Source organism: Mytilus californianus, unplaced genomic scaffold (assembly GCF_021869535.1).
Source record: "Mytilus californianus isolate M0D057914Y unplaced genomic scaffold, xbMytCali1.0.p SCAF_1, whole genome shotgun sequence".
Lineage (NCBI taxonomy): Eukaryota > Metazoa > Mollusca > Bivalvia > Mytilida > Mytilidae > Mytilus > Mytilus californianus.
Genome location: NW_026262581.1, coordinates 40,724,032 through 40,743,689, shown reverse-complemented (window position 1 = coordinate 40,743,689; position 19,658 = coordinate 40,724,032). Strand labels below are relative to the sequence as shown.

The window sequence follows — 19,658 nt, the reverse complement described above, 5'->3', positions numbered from 1 at the left end:
AAAAGGAAAAAAAAAAAAAATCCCCCCCCCCCCAATTTTTGAACCCCCTTATGATTCATCACCCCGAAACTCAATCCCAGCCTTCCCTTTGTGGTATGGTACCTTGCAGTACAATTTCAGAGAGATCCATACACTTGAACACAAGTTATTGTCTGGAAACTAGAAAAATGTGTTTTTTGGCCCCTTTTTGGCCCCAAATTCCTAAACAATTAGGGCAATTAACCCCAAACTCAAACCCAGCTTTCCCATTGTGATATGGAACCTTGTAGTACAATATCAGAAAGATCCATACACTTACACACAAGTTATTGTCCTGAAACTAGAAAAATGCTTGTTTTTTGCCCCTTTTTGGCCCCTAATTCCTAAAATATTGAGGCAATTACCCCCATCATCAATCCCAGCCTTCCCTTTGTGGTATGGTACCTTGCAGTACAATTTCAGAGAGATCCATACACTTGAACACAAGTTATTGTCTGGAAACTAGAAAAATGCTTATTTTTGGCCCCTTTTTGGCCCCCAATTCCTAAACGTTTCAGCAATTACCCAATTCCAGCTTTTCCTTTGTGATATGGAACCTTGTAGTACAATTTCAGAAAGATCCATGCACTTACACACAAGTTATTGTCATGAAACTAGAAAAATGCTTGTTTTTTTGCCCCTTTTTTGGCCCCTAATTCCTAATATTTTGAGGCAATTACCCCCAAAATCAATCCCAGCATTCCTTTTGTGATATGGAACCTTGTGGTACAATGTCAGAGAGATCCATACACTAACACACAAGTTATGTCTGGAAGTTACAAAAATGCTTATTTTTGGCCCCTTTTTGGCCCCTAATTCCTTTACTGTTGGTACCATAACCCCCAAAATCAATCCCAACCTTCCTTTTGTGGTATTGAACCTTGTGGTAAAATTTCATAGAGATCCATTCACTTAAACTAAAGTTAGAGTGCGAAAACCAATGTGTCTTCGGACGACGCTGGACGACGACGACGACGACGCCAACGTCATACCAATATACGACCACAAAAATTTTTTTCCGGTCGTATAAAAATGACATCATAGTCATGGCTAAACATAGCAAAAACCTTAATCAGCATCATTTAACAGTAATATCTAAAAATAAAAATTTCTTTGCAACCATAAAAGTAAAATAGAAAATGACATCATAATCATAGCTAAAAATAAACAAAAATTTTTTTATTGGCAAATTTTAAATGGAGTTTATTATACTAAAACAATAAATTTGCAACCATAAACATGATAAAACCCCATTTAAACACATCATAAAAGTATTAAATAATTCAACTACATCATAAGGCTATAAAAATAGAAAATGACTTCATAGTCAAGGCTAAAGGTAAACAAAAAACCTTCATCAGCAAAATTTTATATTGGCAAATTTCCAATGAAGTTTATTACACTAAAATTGTTGGCAAATTTCCAATGCATTTATTAACAATAAAGTTATTGGCAAATTTCCAATTTACATAATTTAAAAGCAGTGTAGATGAGATATTTAAATGAGTTTGAATTACCAACCTTACACTGCTTTTAAATAATGTTCTTTACTCAATTATTTGTCTATTCAAATGGAAACCCTTGTTTTTTAACCTTTTTTCCCCTTATTCCTTAAACATTAGAGCCATAACCACCCCCCACCTACTTTCTCTTCGTGATAAAAAATAACTAACTTAAAATGTAAATTTTAAACAAAAAAAAAAGGAAAAAAAAAAATTACCCCTTTTTTGACCCCTGCCCCCCTTATGATTCATCACCCCCACCCCCCTTTCCCCCCAAACCAAGCTCAATAACAGCCTTGCCTTTGTGGTATGGTACCTTGTAATACAATTTTAGAGAGATCCATACACTTGAACACAAGTTATTGTCTAGAAACTAAAAAATGCTTATATTAAACCCCTTTTTAGGCCCCTTATTACTAAACGTTTTGGGCAATTACCACAACACTCAATTCCAGCTTTCCCTTTGTAAAATGGAACCTTGTAGTAAAATTTCAGAAAGATCCATACACTTACACACAAGTTATTGTCATGAAACTAGAAAAATGCTTGTTTTTTGCCCCCTTTTGGCCCCTTATTCCTAAAATTTTGAGGCAATTAACCCCAAAATCAATCCCAGCATTGACCCTTTGTGATATGGAATCTTGTGGTACAATGTCAGAGATCCATATGCTAACACACAAGTTATGTCTGGAAGTTACAAAAATGCTTATTTTCGGCCCCTTTTTGGCCCCTAATTCCTTAACTGTTGGTACCATAACCCCCAAAATCAATCCCCACCTTCCTATTGTGGTATTGAACCTTATGGTAAAATTTCATAGAGATCCATTCACTTAAACTAAAGTTAGAGTGCGAAAACCATTGTGTATTCGGACGACGACGACGACGCCAACGTCATACCAATATACGACCTCAAAATTTTTTTGCGGTCGTATAAAAATCTTACTTCAAATTAGACAAACAGTTACATGTATTATGATCATGTAATTGCCAAAATTTCATAACAGTTTCTTATTTGATTTTTCTTATATGTGTGTGTTAGTTTGATTATTTTGTAAATTGTTTGTTTGTTGTATTTCATTGCATTTCATGAGGGCCTCAGGGAAGATTAGTGTTATAGCTAACTGTGTGACCCTCTTTAAATAAAGAATTATTATTATTATTATTATTAAAGGCCTAGCACAGATACATTTGTAAATTGTACAGGTTGTGGTACAATCATTATTAAACAAATTAAATTTGATATTGTTTTGTTTCAGTTAACAATAAAATGCTCCGCAGGGCGCAGCTTGATACGACCGCAGAGGTCGAACCCTGAACAGTTGGGGCAAGTATGGACACAACATTCAAGCTTGATAGAGCTTTGCATTTGGATTGTGATTAAATATTTGACACATCATGGGTTTCTGACACAGAATGAATGTGGTCTAAGAACTTAAAAATTTTAAATTGGACATTCACTTATTATGGTCCAATATCCAAAATCTGTTAGATTCAGCATATCAAAGAAAAAGAACCCCAAGAATTCAATTTTTGATGAAATCAAACAAAGTTTAATTTTGGACCCTTTTGACCTCAATGTGGACAAAGTTGATAACGGGGCCCAAAAATCAAAAATCTAAATACATGGTTAGATTCAGCATATCAAAGAACCCCATATATTCAATTTTTGTTGAAATCAAACAAAGCTTAATTTTGGACCCCGATTTGGACCAACTTGAAAACTGGGCCCATAATCAAAAATATAAATACATGTTTAGATTCAGCATATCAAAGAACCCCATATATTCAATTTTTGTTGAAATCAAACAAAGCTTAATTTTGGACCCCGATTTGGACCAACTTGAAAACTGGGCCCATAATCAAAAATATAAATACATGTTTAGATTCAGCATATCAAAGAACCCTAAGAATTCAATTTTTGTTAAAATCAAACTAAGTTTAATTTTGGACCCTTTGGACCTTAATGTAGACCAATTTGAAAACGGAACAAAAAATTAAGAATCTAAATACACGGTTAGATTCGGCATATCAAAGAACCCCAATTATTCAATTTTTGATGAAATCAAACAAAGTTTAATTTTGGACCCTTTGGACCTCAATGTGGACCAATTTAAAAACGGGGCCCAAAATCCAAAAACTAAATACACGGTTAGATTCAGCATATCAAAGAACCCCAAGAATTCAAGAAAAAAACCCCATTGAAATTGGTCAAGAAATAAGCAATTTATACGAAGTATCTTCTTTTGTACAATACTGTGCAATTAAATATTTCTTGCTATTGCGCAATACTGTACAATTGACAATTTCTTGCTATTGCGCAATATTGTGCTATTGGATATTTCTTGCTATTGCGCAATACTGTGCAATTGAAGATTTCTTGCTATTGCGCAATACTGTGCAATTGAAGATTTCTTGCTATTGTGCAATACTGTGCAATTTAAAATTTCTTGCTATTGCACAATACTTATAATATAATAATTTACACATCCTGTTTGGTGTGTATCTCCTACCATATCATTATTATTTGCTTTTAAATATAAATCAGAAATAACCAACTTAAAATGGAAAATTTTAAAAGAAAAAAAAAGGAAAACCCCCCCCCCCCCCCAAATTTTTTGAACCCCCTTATGATTCATCACCCCAAAACTCAATCCCAGCCTTCCCTTTGTGGTATGGTACCTTGCAGTACAATTTCAGAGAGATCCATACACTTGAACACAAGTTATTGTCTGGAAACTAGAAAAATGTGTTTTTTTGCCCCTTTTTGGCCCCAAATTCCTAAACATTTAGGGCAATTACCCCAAAACTCAAACCCAGCTTTCCCTTTGTGATATGGAACCTTGTAGTACAAATTCAGAAAGATCCATACACTTACACACAAGTTATTGTCCTGAAACTAGAAAAATGCTTGTTTTTTGCCCCTTTTTGGCCCCTAATTCCTAAAATATTGAGGCAATTACCCCGATCATCAATCCCAGCCTTCCCTTTGTGGTATGGTACCTTGCAGTCCAATTTCAGAGAGATCCATACACTTGAACACAAGTTATTGTCATGAAACTAGAAAAATGCTTGTTTTTTGCCCCTTTTTTGGCCCCTAATTCCTAAAATTTTGAGGCAATTACCCCCAAAATCAATCCCAGCATTCCTTTTGTGATATGGAACCTTGTGGTACAATGTCAGAGAGATCCATACACTAACACACAAGTTATGTCTGGAAGTTACAATAAAATGCTCCGCAGGGCGCAGCTTGATACGACCGCAGAGGTCGAACCCTGAACAGTTGGGGCAAGTATGGACACAACATTCAAGCTTGATAGAGCTTTGCATTTGGATTGTAATTAAATATTTGACACAGCATAGGTTTCTGACACAGAATGAATGTGGTCTAAGAACTTAAAAATTTTAAATTAGACATTCACCTATTATGGTCCAATATCCAAAATCTAAATACATGGTTAGATTCAGCATATCAAAGAACCCCAAGAATTCAATTTTTGATGAAATCAAACAAAGTTTAATTTTGGACCCTTTTGACCTCAATGTGGACAAAGTTGATAACAGGGCCCAGATATCAAAAATCTAAATTCATGGTTAGATTCAGCATATCAAAGAACCCCATATATTCAATTTTTGTTGAAATCAAACAAAGTTTAATTTTGAACCCCGATTTGAACCAACTTGAAAACTGGGCCAACAATCAAAAATCTAAATACATGTTTAGATTCAGCATATCAAAGAACCCTAAGAATTCAATTTTTGTTAAAATCAAACTAAGTTTAATTTTGGACCCTTTGAACCTTAATGTAGACCAATTTGAAAACGGAACCAAAAATTAAGAATTTAAATACACGGTTAGATTCGGCATATCAAAGAACCCCAATAATTCAATTTTTGATGAAATCAAACAAAGTTTAATTTTGGACCCATTGGACCTCAATGTGGACCAATTTAAAAACGGGGCCCAAAATCCAAAAATAAATACACGGTTAGATTCAGCATATTAAAGAACCCCAAGAATTCAAGAATAAAACCCCATTGAAATTGGTCAAGAAATAAGCAATTTATACGAAGTATCTTCTTTTGCACAATACTGTGCAATTAAATATTTCTTGCTATTGCGCAATACTGTACAATTGACAATTTCTTGCTATTGCGCAATATTGTGCTATTGGATATTTCTTGCTATTGCGCAATACTGTGCAATTGAAGATTTCTTGCTATTGCGCAATACTGTGCAATTGAAGATTTCTTGCTATTGTGCAATACTGTGCAATTTAAAATTTCTTGCTATTGCACAATACTTATAATATAATAATTTACACATCCTGTTTGGTGTGTATCTCCTACCATATCATTATTATTTGCTTTTAAATATAAATCAGAAATAACCAACTTAAAATGGAAAATTTTAAAAGAAAAAAAAAGGAAAACCCCCCCCCCCCCCAAATTTTTTGAACCCCCTTATGATTCATCACCCCAAAACTCAATCCCAGCCTTCCCTTTGTGGTATGGTACCTTGCAGTACAATTTCAGAGAGATCCATACACTTGAACACAAGTTATTGTCTGGAAACTAGAAAAATGTGTTTTTTTGCCCCCAAATTCCTAAACATTTAGGGCAATTACCCCAAAACTCAAACCCAGCTTTCCCTTTGTGATATGGAACCTTGTAGTACAAATTCAGAAAGATCCATACACTTACACACAAGTTATTGTCCTGAAACTAGAAAAATGCTTGTTTTTTGCCCCTTTTTGGCCCCTAATTCCTAAAATATTGAGGCAATTACCCCGATCATCAATCCCAGCCTTCCCTTTGTGGTATGGTACCTTGCAGTCCAATTTCAGAGAGATCCATACACTTGAACACAAGTTATTGTCATGAAACTAGAAAAATGCTTGTTTTTTGCCCCTTTTTTGGCCCCTAATTCCTAAAATTTTGAGGCAATTACCCCCAAAATCAATCCCAGCATTCCTTTTGTGATATGGAACCTTGTGGTACAATGTCAGAGAGATCCATACACTAACACACAAGTTATGTCTGGAAGTTACAATAAAATGCTCCGCAGGGCGCAGCTTGATACGACCGCAGAGGTCGAACCCTGAACAGTTGGGGCAAGTATGGACACAACATTCAAGCTTGATAGAGCTTTGCATTTGGATTGTAATTAAATATTTGACACAGCATAGGTTTCTGACACAGAATGAATGTGGTCTAAGAACTTAAAAATTTTAAATTAGACATTCACCTATTATGGTCCAATATCCAAAATCTAAATACATGGTTAGATTCAGCATATCAAAGAACCCCAAGAATTCAATTTTTGATGAAATCAAACAAAGTTTAATTTTGGACCCTTTTGACCTCAATGTGGACAAAGTTGATAACAGGGCCCAGATATCAAAAATCTAAATTCATGGTTAGATTCAGCATATCAAAGAACCCCATATATTCAATTTTTGTTGAAATCAAACAAAGTTTAATTTTGAACCCCGATTTGAACCAACTTGAAAACTGGGCCAACAATCAAAAATCTAAATACATGTTTAGATTCAGCATATCAAAGAACCCTAAGAATTCAATTTTTGTTAAAATCAAACTAAGTTTAATTTTGGACCCTTTGAACCTTAATGTAGACCAATTTGAAAACGGAACCAAAAATTAAGAATTTAAATACACGGTTAGATTCGGCATATCAAAGAACCCCAATAATTCAATTTTTGATGAAATCAAACAAAGTTTAATTTTGGACCCATTGGACCTCAATGTGGACCAATTTAAAAACGGGGCCCAAAATCCAAAAACTAAATACACGGTTAGATTCAGCATATTAAAGAACCCCAAGAATTCAAGAATAAAACCCCATTGAAATTGGTCAAGAAATAAGCAATTTATACGAAGTATCTTCTTTTGCACAATACTGTGCAATTAAATATTTCTTGCTATTGCGCAATACTGTACAATTGACAATTTCTTGCTATTGCGCAATATTGTGCTATTGGATATTTCTTGCTATTGCGCAATACTGTGCAATTGAAGATTTCTTGCTATTGCGCAATACTGTGCAATTGAAGATTTCTTGCTATTGTGCAATACTGTGAAATTGAAAATTTCTTCCTATTGCACAATACTTATTATATAATAATTTACACATCCTGTTTGGTGTGTATCTCCTATCATATCATTATTATTTGCTTTTAAATATATATCAGAAATGACCAACTTAAAATGGAAAATTTTAAAAGAAAAAAATAAAATGCTCCGCAGGGCGCAGCTTGATACGACCGCAGAGGTCGAACCCTGAACAGTTGGGGCAAGTATGGACACAACATTCAAGCTTGGTACAGCTTTGCATTTGGATTGTGATTAAATATTTGACACAGCATAGGTTTCTGACACAGAATGAATGTGGTCTAAGAACTTAAAAATTTTAAATTGGACATTCACCTATTATGGTCCAATATCCAAAATCTAAATACATCGTTAGATTCAGCATATCAAAGAACCCCAAGAATTCAATTTTTGATGAAATCAAACAAAGTTTAATTTTGGACCCTTTTGACCTCAATGTGGACAAAGTTGATAACGGGGCCCAAAAATCTAAAATCTAAATACATGGTTAGATTCAGCATATCAAAGAACCCCATATATTCAATTTTTGTTGAAATCAAACAAAGTTTAATTTTGGACCCCGATTTGGACCAACTTGAAAACTGGGCCCATAATCAAAAATCTAAATACACGGTTAGATTCGGCACTATCAAAGAACCCCAAGAATTCAATTTTTGTTAAAATCAAACTAAGTTTAATTTTGGACCCTTTGGACCTTAATGTAGACCAATTTGAAAACGGAACCAAAAATTAAGAATCTAAATACACGGTTAGATTCGGCATATCAAAGAACCCCAATGATTCAATTTTTTATGAAATTAAAAAAAGTTTAATTTTGGACCCTTTGGACCTCAATGTGGACCAATTTAAAAACAGGGTCCAAAATCCAAAAACTAAATACACGGTTAGATTCAGCATATTAAAAAACCCCAAGATCTCAAGAATAAAACCCCATTGAAATTGGTCAAGAAATAAGCAATTTATACGAAGTATCTTCTTTTGCACAATACTGTGCAATTCAATATTTCTTGCTATTGCGCAATACTGTACAATTGACAATTTCTTGCTATTGCGCAATATTGTGCCATTGGATATTTCTTGCTATTGCGCAATACTGTGCAATTGAAGATTTCTTGCTATTGCGCAATACTGTGCAATTGAAGATTTCTTGCTATTGTGCAATACTGTGCAATTGAAAATTTCTTGCTATTGCACAATACTTATTATATAATAATTTACACATCCTGTTTGGTGTGTATCTCCTACCATATCATTAATATTTGCTTTTAAATATTAATCAGAAATAACCAACTTAAAATGGAAAATTTTAAAAGAAAAAAAGAGGAAAAAAAGAAAAAAAAGGAAAAAAAAAAAAATCCCCCCAGAATTTTTTGAACCCCCTTATGATTCATCACCCTCAAACTCAATCCCAGCCTTCCCTTTGTGGTATGGTACCTTGCAGTACAATTTCAGAGAGATCCATACACTTGAACACAAGTTATTGTCTGGAAACTAGAAAAATGCTTATTTTTGGCCCCTTTTTGGCCCCTTATTCCTAAACGTTTAGAGCAATTACCCCCAAACTCAAACCCAGCTTTCCCTTTGTGATATGGAACCTTGTAGTACAATTTCAGAAAGATCCATACACTTACAGACAAGTTATTGTCCTGAAACTAGAAAAATGCTTGTTTTTTGCCCCTTTTTGGCCCCTAATTTCTAAAATTTTGAGGCAATTTCCCCCAAAATCAATCCCAGCATTCCTTTTGTGATATGGAACCTTGTGGTACAATGTCAGAGAGATCCATACACTAACACACAAGTTATGTCTGGAAGTTACAAAAATGCTTATTTTTGGCCCCTTTTTGGTCCCGAATTCCTTTACTGTTGGTACCATAACCCCCAAAATCAATCCCAACATTCCTTTTGTGGTATTGAACCTTATGGTAAAATTTCATAGAGATCCATTCACTTAAACTAAAGTTAGAGTGCGAAAACCAATGTGTCTTCGGACGACGCCAGACGACGACGACGACGCCAACGTCATACCAATATATGACCACAAAAATTTTTTTGCGGTCGTATAAAAAGGAAAAAAGAAAAAAAAAGGAAAAAAAAAAAAATCCCCCCCCCTCAAAAATTTTTGAACCCCCTTATGATTCATCACCCCAAACTCAATCAAAGCCTTCCCTTTGTGGTATGGTACCTTGCAGTACAATTTCAGAGATCCATACACTTGAACACAAGTTATTGTCTGGAAACTAGAAAAATGTGTTTTTTGGCCCCTTTTTCCTAAACCTTTAGGGCAATTACCCCCAAACTCAAACCCAGCTTTCCCTTTGTGATATGGAACCTTGTACTACAATTTCAGAAAGATTCATACACTTACACACAAGTTATTGTCCTGAAACTAGAAAAATGCTTGTTTTTTGCCCCTTTTTGGCCCCTAATTCCTAAAATATTGAGGCAATTACCCCAATCATCAATCCCAGCCTTCCCTTTGTGGTATGGTACCTTGCAGTACAATTTCAGAGAGATCCATACACTTGAACACAAGTTATTGTCTGGAAACTAGAAAAATGCTTAATTTTAGCCCCTTTTTGGCCCCCAATTCCTAAACGTTTCGGCAATTACCCCCAAACTCAATTCCAGCTTTCCCTTTGTGATATGGAACCTTGTAGTACAATTTCAGAAAGATACATACACTTACACACAAGTTATTGTCATGAAACTAGAAAAATGCTTGTTTTTTGCCCCTTTTTTGGCCCCTAATTCCTAATATTTTGAGTCAATTACCCCCAAAATCAATCCCAGCATTCCTTTTGTGATATGGAACCTTGTGGTACAATGTCAGAGAGATCCATACACTTACACACAAGTTATGTCTGGAAGTTACAAAAATGCTTATTTTTGGCCCCTTATTGGCCCCTAATTCCTTTACTGTTGGTACCATAACCCCCAAAATCAATCCCAACCTTCCTTTTGTGGTATTGAACCTTGTGGTAAAATTTCATAGAGATCCATTCACTTAAACTAAAGTTAGAGTGCGAAAACCCATGTGTCTTCGGACGACGACGACGACGACGCCAACGTCATACCAATATACGACCACAAAAATTTTTTTGCGGTCGTAGAAAAATGCTTATTTTTGGCCCCTTTTTGGCCCCTTATTCCTAAACGTTTAGAGCAATTACCCCCAAACTCAAACCCAGCTTTCCCTTTGTGATATGGAACCTTGTAGTACAATTTCAGAAAGATACATACACTTACACACAAGTTATTGTCATGAAACTAGAAAAATGCTTGTTTTTTGCCCCTTTTTGGCCCCTAATTCCTAAAATTTTGAGGCAATTTCCCCAAAAATCAATCCCAGCATTCCTTTTGTGATATGGAACCTTGTGGTACAATGTCAGAGAGATCCATACACTAACACACAAGTTATGTCTGGAAGTTACAAAAATGCTTATTTTTGGCCCCTTTTTGGTCCCGAATTCCTTTACTGTTGGTACCATAACCCCCAAAATCAATCCCAACATTCCTTTTGTGGTATTGAACCTTATGGTAAAATTTCATAGAGATCCATTCACTTAAACTAAAGTTAGAGTGCGAAAACCAATGTGTCTTCGGACGACGCCAGACGACGACGACGACGCCAACGTCATACCAATATATGACCACAAAAATTTTTTTGCGGTCGTATAAAAAGGAAAAAAGAAAAAAAAAGAAAAAAAAAAAAAATCCCCCCCCCCCTCAAAAATTTTTGAACCCCCTTATGATTCATCACCCCAAACTCAATCAAAGCCTTCCCTTTGTGGTATGGTACCTTGCAGTACAATTTCAGAGATCCATACACTTGAACACAAGTTATTGTCTGGAAACTAGAAAAATGTGTTTTTTGGCCCCTTTTTCCTAAACCTTTAGGGCAATTACCCCCAAACTCAAACCCAGCTTTCCCTTTGTGATATGGAACCTTGTACTACAATTTCAGAAAGATTCATACACTTACACACAAGTTATTGTCCTGAAACTAGAAAAATGCTTGTTTTTTGCCCCTTTTTGGCCCCTAATTCCTAAAATATTGAGGCAATTACCCCCATCATCAATCCCAGCCTTCCCTTTGTGGTATGGTACCTTGCAGTACAATTTCAGAGAGATCCATACACTTGAACACAAGTTATTGTCTGGAAACTAGAAAAATGCTTAATTTTAGCCCCTTTTTGGCCCCCAATTCCTAAACGTTTCGGCAATTACCCCCAAACTCAATTCCAGCTTTCCCTTTGTGATATGGAACCTTGTAGTACAATTTCAGAAAGATACATACACTTACACACAAGTTATTGTCATGAAACTAGAAAAATGCTTGTTTTTTGCCCCTTTTTTGGCCCCTAATTCCTAATATTTTGAGTCAATTACCCCCAAAATCAATCCCAGCATTCCTTTTGTGATATGGAACCTTGTGGTACAATGTCAGAGAGATCCATACACTTACACACAAGTTATGTCTGGAAGTTACAAAAATGCTTATTTTTGGCCCCTTATTGGCCCCTAATTCCTTTACTGTTGGTACCATAACCCCCAAAATCAATCCCAACCTTCCTTTTGTGGTATTGAACCTTGTGGTAAAATTTCATAGAGATCCATTCACTTAAACTAAAGTTAGAGTGCGAAAACCCATGTGTCTTCGGACGACTACGACGACGACGCCAACGTCATACCAATATACGAACACAAAAATTTTTTTGCGGTCGTATAAAAATGCTTATTTTTGGCCCCTAATTCCTTTACTGTTGGTACCATAACCCCCAAAATCAATCCCCAACTTCCTTTTGTGGTATTGAACCTTGTGGTAAAATTTCATAGAGATCCATTCACTTAAACTAAAGTTAGAGTGCGAAAACCAATGTGTCTTCGGACGACGACGCCAACGTCATACCAATATACGACCACAAAATTTTTTTGCGGTCGTATAAAAAATGTATACAGGCAAGTGTCGAGAGTCGTATTGTCGCAAAGTCGCAGTCGCGATAAACAAGGATGCAAAATCAGTGTTTACCTTTGACTAAATATAGTTCACGTTCATTCAGGTCACTGATTGGTCGTTTATTTAAAGTCAGGAAAGTATCGTATGTTTGCAAGGATAACAAGAGAGACGTTCCGATGGTCATTTACAATATGAAGCGATCAAATACCCTGTTCCGTTTTGGCTTCAAGAAAGCGAAGAAATTCAGAGAAGATGACAATAGCATGTTATGAAATAATATCAGTCAAATAAAAGAACGTATAATATATAATGTTGTTAAGAATCTGGAAAACAGTACCTTTTGTAGTTCCCTTTTCAAAGCCCACGTGGTGTCCAGAGAACAGGGCTTCCAAAATTTTGTTGAGCCAGCCGGATATTTCATATCTTATCCCGAACTATGATAATCAGTTGGCCATCATATATGATATAACCAATGATTGACATTAAAACGATGTTAAACTTTACTTTGACATAAATTCGATGTTCTGACGTAAAGTGTTAAATTGAAAGTGCAGCATTCGAAGTGTGCAACATCAGCGTACTAATTCCGCTTTAGACTCTTTATTTGTGCAAAATAACCCTGTCAAAAGCTTTACTTTTGTTTTTAAAATCACATTTTCCTAATGCCGGATGTTGACTTGACAATGGTAAATCACGGATCAGAGACGGATACGTAATATCCGTGTAAGTTTACGATTGAGTTAAGTAGCCTTTTCAAGTTATTTCTTCAAGAAAATACTCGAAATGAACATTAGATAAAGGAATCAATGATAATTTTAGCATTATTGAAGAATTAGGATGCATAATTAAATTTCCCAACAGCGGACAATAGACACATGCGCACATGTGTACTAGTTCAAACAACGTGGTTCTGACGATTATTCGTTTAAAACCTTTTCAAATTTTTCATCAAATCATATTTATTAACTTATTTCTTATAACTTCAATCTTTTAGACTAAATTAATTAGATGTGACCCGCTGAAATGTAAGAAAATAACTTTGAATACCCTTTAGCGTACCCCAGTATTTATCACGATGTACAGTGTTTTTAAATATAATAATGAATATCATACATATTCGAATTCATTTATAAATATTCTTATTTGAAGAATTATTTTAAAATCTAAGGTAATTTTTTTAAAACTGAATGGTCATTTACAATAATATCTACAAAGCGTAATTAAATAGGATGTTGTTCCATACACGCTTACATGTTTGACCTCGTTTACCTGATCACCTTTATGTTCATTGTTATGCATCATCAATTCTATTGATTAAGACAAGCTAAGGTCTCTCATCAAAGATAATGACCTGTAATCAGTGAATGATTTATGGCTTCAATATTACTTATTGAAGGGATAATTGTTTGACAGCTTGTTGTTTTTTAAATAAAAGAACAAATTTTTATTTCTACTTTTTATTGATGTACCAAGCCGTGCATTTGTGTACCCAGAGGATTAGACTAACTGAGACACTTCAAAGTATGAAATATGCTGCATCTGTTTAATTAAACCCAAATATGACCGAAATATCTTTGTGAAATAGATTGTCACAATTATAAACTATAATGCCCAAACGGACATTTTTTACGATCGATAGTTGGTAAAAAATGTGAAATGACCGTTTTATGAAAATGCCTTGAATAACAAAAAGTGGTAAACCTATGATATTTGACCGTTTGAGGCTGAGAGCAGCCGGACTTTTTATATAAATTTCGGTCAAGTCCGGAATATATGACCGTTTTGGAAGTCATGCCAGAGAATGAAGGTCAAAAACGAAAGTAGAATATTGTTGACCACAAATAAATAACATTAGTTCAAAATGATTTTAGTTTCCTACTTACTGAACAGTTTACAAAAAAAGAGAAAATCAGAGGAGATATCAATTTTATGACAATGCTTTTGAAGTACGTGTACAAGTCTTTTGAGAAAAAAGGGGGTCATTTGTTTACAAATGTACGTAGTAACGCAAAATAAATCGATCAAGATATTTAATAAATTAGATTATTAAAGAAATAAAATTAAATATTTCATCATTCATCTACATGTATTTAAGGACAGAGAATTCTTTAGTTGTCTTCAAAAGATATTAAAAAAAAAACTGGTACACAGGGTATGAAGATTCCCATTTTGTAAATGATTTTTTTTTAATTAAATTTGATTGAAGTCAACAACAAAAATAAGACAAAATTTACATTTTCCCAAGCATCTAAATCACCTCCAGGTATGCTCAGAATGCAGGGTTTTGAGTCTAAAATTTCAAAATTTTCTTGGGGGGGGGGGGGGGGGGGGGGGCATGCCCCCAAACCCCCCTAGCAAGGAATCCGGGTCCGTTCGCGCCCAATCACGTTCGCCCCCTTTCACTTTCGCACCCTACACGTTCGCACCCCACACGTTCGCGCCCAATTTTTATTGGTTTTGTGTTTAATAATTTGGTAAGTGTATTGCTATAAATATATATTTTTTTCATTGTTTCTAAATAAAGTGAGATTCTGACAAGGTTTTTTTTGTGTCATGGTAAATGGTAAATGTATTGCTATTAACATTTTTTTTTCATTGTTTTTAAATTAAGTGAGATTCTGACGACCAGTATTTTAGTTTTGTGTTGAAAAATTTTTAATCATGTTTAGGTAAGTGTATTGCTCTATTTATATCTATATATATACAAGTCTTAATTGAAAACAACGTTCAAACCTATGATTGCGTTGGATAAAAACCGCAATTTTTAGATATATATATATATAAATTATTTTTTTTCATTGTTTCTAAATAAAGTGAGATTCTGACAACGTTTTTTAGGTGTTGATAAAATCTTAATCATGTTTTGGTTAGTGTATTGCTATAAATATTTCTTTTTTATTGTTTCAAAAGGAAATGGGATTCTGACGTTTTTTTTTTATATGTTGAATAATTCGTAATCATGTTTTGGATAGTGTATTGCTATAAATATTTTTTTTCATTGTTTATGAATAAAGTGAGATTCTGACACACATGAGATCAAAGGAGCCAAGCTGTTAAAAACAATTATCTTTCATGTTTTTTATTTAAAATCTTCAAAGTTTTACTCATACCAAGCTAAATACATGCAGTATTTACATTTAAAGCAAGTTAAAACAACCATGACAACAATCATGATTTTTAAACACCCAACAATAACATCATATTAGGCTGTGTATAAATACCAATTAGCAGTAATCATACATAATTAACATTTAATAATTAATCATCAAATCAATTTAAAACAATATTTCATTTAAAAATTCCCGAATTTTTATTTATGAAAATAAAAATATTTTACAAAACATCTAAAAATTTACAGTCAGGGGTACTACTTGTACAAGTAATTTTTATTTACTTGAAGAAGTAATTATAATATACTTATATAAGTAAATTTGTAGGATACTTATACAAGTGTATTTTATTTACTTGTATAAGTAAATTATTTTTTGGCCTAGTTATGTCCCTTAGGCGTTCAGATTTTTTTACTTATACAAGTAAAAAAGTCATCCTATCTTCTTTTCTTGAATTCTTAGAACTTCTTTGCTCTAACAGAATTTTGAATTGTCTGTCCTTTGCAGATGTCTTTACTATTCATTTAAGTGTAATTTCATGGACAATGAAAATCTCATTTGTCTTTTATCTTTAGAACACTGCTCATTTACAAGCCCCCAAGGAGCAATTTTTGAAGGCCTTGCGCAAATACTTAAGATCTTTGCTCAATCAGTTTCTTTGTTGAATTAATGAGATGAAACATTGAACTCTTATCAAAAATTATGAGCTAACCTGAGAAAAATTATTAAAGGCATGATTTTACATCTCAAAACTTGAGAATTTTTGTGGGATTGTAAAAAAATTTACTTATACAAGTAAATTTTTTAGAAAATTAAGGGGAGATTATTCAAACAATATAATTAACTTGTATAAGTATATTTTATTTACTTCTTCAAGTAAATAAAAATTACTTGTACAAGTAGTACCCCTGACTGATTTATCAGGTTTTTGAATAAAAAAAGGGTGCGAACGTGTAGGGTGCGAACGGACCTAGGGGGCGAACGTGTGGGGTGCGAACGTGTAGGGTGCGAACGTGTATTGGGCGCGAACGGACCCGATACCCCTAGCAAGTTCAGCCCGCTTCGAGGGCTTCACCTGTGATACTCATAGTGAAATAAAGTGGACTACTAACTTTTTGTCTGGGCTAACTGATTTTCAAGTCTAGTAGCCCAGCTGGCTACTGGCCTTACAAAGTTAATTTTCACCCCTGTGATCACTGATCATTATTGGACAATCACCTCCTAATGTGATGTACAAAAAATTTTAAATACATAAGCATTGTGCATGACACATTAAAAATGTATGGTAAAATGCATGAATGTGAAACTTGTATAATTTCATGTTATATTTTCCCTTAAGTAAAGAAATATGATATACCATTTGGGATAATATATTGCAAAGGGGTTGCAATTATCCTATTGTGGGCAAGTGGTCATAATCTGTTTTAAATTATATAAACTGCTGTTTTAATTGATTTACTAATACTCTTATTACAAAAAAAAAACCAACAGTTCCAAGAAAAAAAGTAGAAAATAATACAAAAGGGGGGAAATTCCGGAATGATATCAATAATGGAAGGTGCACAACTTCAATATGCATGTTCTAGGATCTGAGTTTAAAACTCAGTAAAAATAAAGACCCCTCGTAAAGTGCCTCTTTCGGTCTTTCGAAAATTTAATCAATAAATGTTATCCAAAAGTACTCAAACACCTAAAAGTAAAAGAATGCAACTTTAAACTGTCCTGCATTTAAATATTATGTTGAATCGTGCCACTTACCACAGCCAAAATGGGTCTCCTGACTGGGCAAAAGTTGCAAAAGTTTGCAAATTCTGTGTACAAATCAGTATCAAATTACACATGCCGGAAATGACACTCAAAATTCCGGATATCGTAAATATACATAATGATATTAAAAATATTTAGACTATGTACGATTGTGAGATGGATGACTAGTTTAATTGAAATGATATGTCGCCATACAAATATGTGAATATATGTGTTTATTGGTCAGAGCATACAAGGCACAAGATAAAGGGTTTGTTTCTATGATGGAACAGCAAAAACAACTTACTAAATCAAAGTACTGTGATACTGGATCATACAGATAACGAATATTTCGCTAGTATCAGAAGTCCATTACTAGGGAACTAGTATACAGAGACATATACTAAATAGTAGATGTCTCTGTAGTATATTAGTATACTAGTATACTAGTTCCTCTTCTGTTATTATAAATGATTTTACAATTTGAAGTAAAAACTGGAATGAGAACATACAAATAAAACTGAACAGTCTTACATCCAAACCCTTCAGAGTTAAAATTTCCTATCTTCTCTCAATTATAAAATGGTTAATCAAAGATGTAAATCTGTCATCTGATGCTAATAAAGGGACAGATAATATTACTTTAATAACAAACAGATGTTTAAAACCAAAAATTGAGTTTGTAATAACAGTAGAGATGATATAATACACAATGTGTCCAGTTTCTGATATTATACTCATTCCAGGACAGGAACAATGAAATTAATTGAAATTTTGATTATTTTAACATTTTTATAACTAATCATGGAAATTAGATATTAAAAAGGATGAAGGAAAGTTTATGATGTTATAGGCCTATATTTCCCTACACATTATTTTTTTTTATTTGTCTTCCTATAATTTTTAATTTGTATTACATGTTTACATTTTTAATGCTAACTAAATATTCACATTTGTATTTACTATTAATTCATTCATGCAACAATTACCACCAATTATCAAGAAAACTAAACATGTGGTATTCATCAACTAACAAACTTATAATGGGAATGACAAATTTATTTGAAAATTTTGTGTTTTCTAAGTGGTGTTGGTGATAAGCTGATTTTCCATCCAACATCATTTTGATGCGAATTCTTGGGCATAGTTGTAGGACTGTGAAATTGGTTTTACCTTGAAATCGCAACATGGTTGAAACAGAGTATATACACATATGTATGACCAGAGACATATACTAGATGTATTTAGTATATATATGTCTCTGGTATGACTTGCAAGCAAAGTACGACATACCCAGACTTGAACAGTCACTCGACCACTATAGTAGCTAGGCTACGATATACAGAATGTAGGGGAAAAGTCATGCCTATGGGAACTAAATACTCTAAAAAAAAGTCACAGGAAAATAGGTAACATTTCTTTCAATTCAATATTCTTTTAATACTTTAAGCACTAATGCTCATCAGCACAATAACTTGTAATAAATATATGCAAATACAATAACTGATAAATAAATACATAAAATGCATACATGAAGTAAAGTCTAATCAATCGGGAACTGATAGAATATTAAAATTTCATATCACTTTTCTTAAATCATGAATATTTTTTTATTGAAGATACCGGACGAACTGTTGCACATGTGCGGAATATGATGAGATATTGAGATAAGATATTTCATTAGTATAAAATACAAACAATGGGATTGTTACTTAATAACAAAATAAACAACAAAAATACAAACATGTAACATTGACAAAAATTCTAAGATTACGTGTTTCTTTTTTTACATTAAGCATTTACATTATTATATATAGAACACACTCGATCTGTAAATATTTTTGGTAAAGACATATTTAAAACTATTAATCATAGTGTGGGAAAGTTCATGTGATTTTCTCAGGGAATACATTATTGTTAATTAGCTGATACGTTAAGGAAAAATTATAATGAAATAATAGTTATTGGTATTCTAATAAAAAATATTCTTGTCATTTGTTTTATATAACTGTTGCAACCAAACAACCTAAATGATACAATTGCTGTTTATGGTCACGACATCTATACGAAGATGATGCTTTTTTCTTTATGTCATAAAAATGGTAATTTCCATATCGTAATACTTTGTCTCGGAAGCTTTCAGCAAATTTATTTTTTTGCAATCTAATTAAAATATAGATCTCGGATTTCGTTATA

The 19,658-nt window shown here is 33.6% G+C and overlaps 1 protein-coding gene across 1 annotated transcript in view; it reads right to left on the bottom strand.

Moving 5' to 3' along the window:
- The window catches only part of LOC127701576 (laminin subunit beta-1-like), a 119,284-nt gene extending 101,711 nt beyond the window's left edge, over positions 1 to 17,573 (bottom strand). The window contains exon 1 of the mRNA XM_052205543.1: positions 17,475 to 17,573. The gene's annotated coding sequence lies outside the window, so the exon portion shown is untranslated. The remainder of the gene's footprint in view (positions 1 to 17,474) is intronic.
- Positions 17,574 to 19,658: the final 2,085 nt, after the last annotated feature.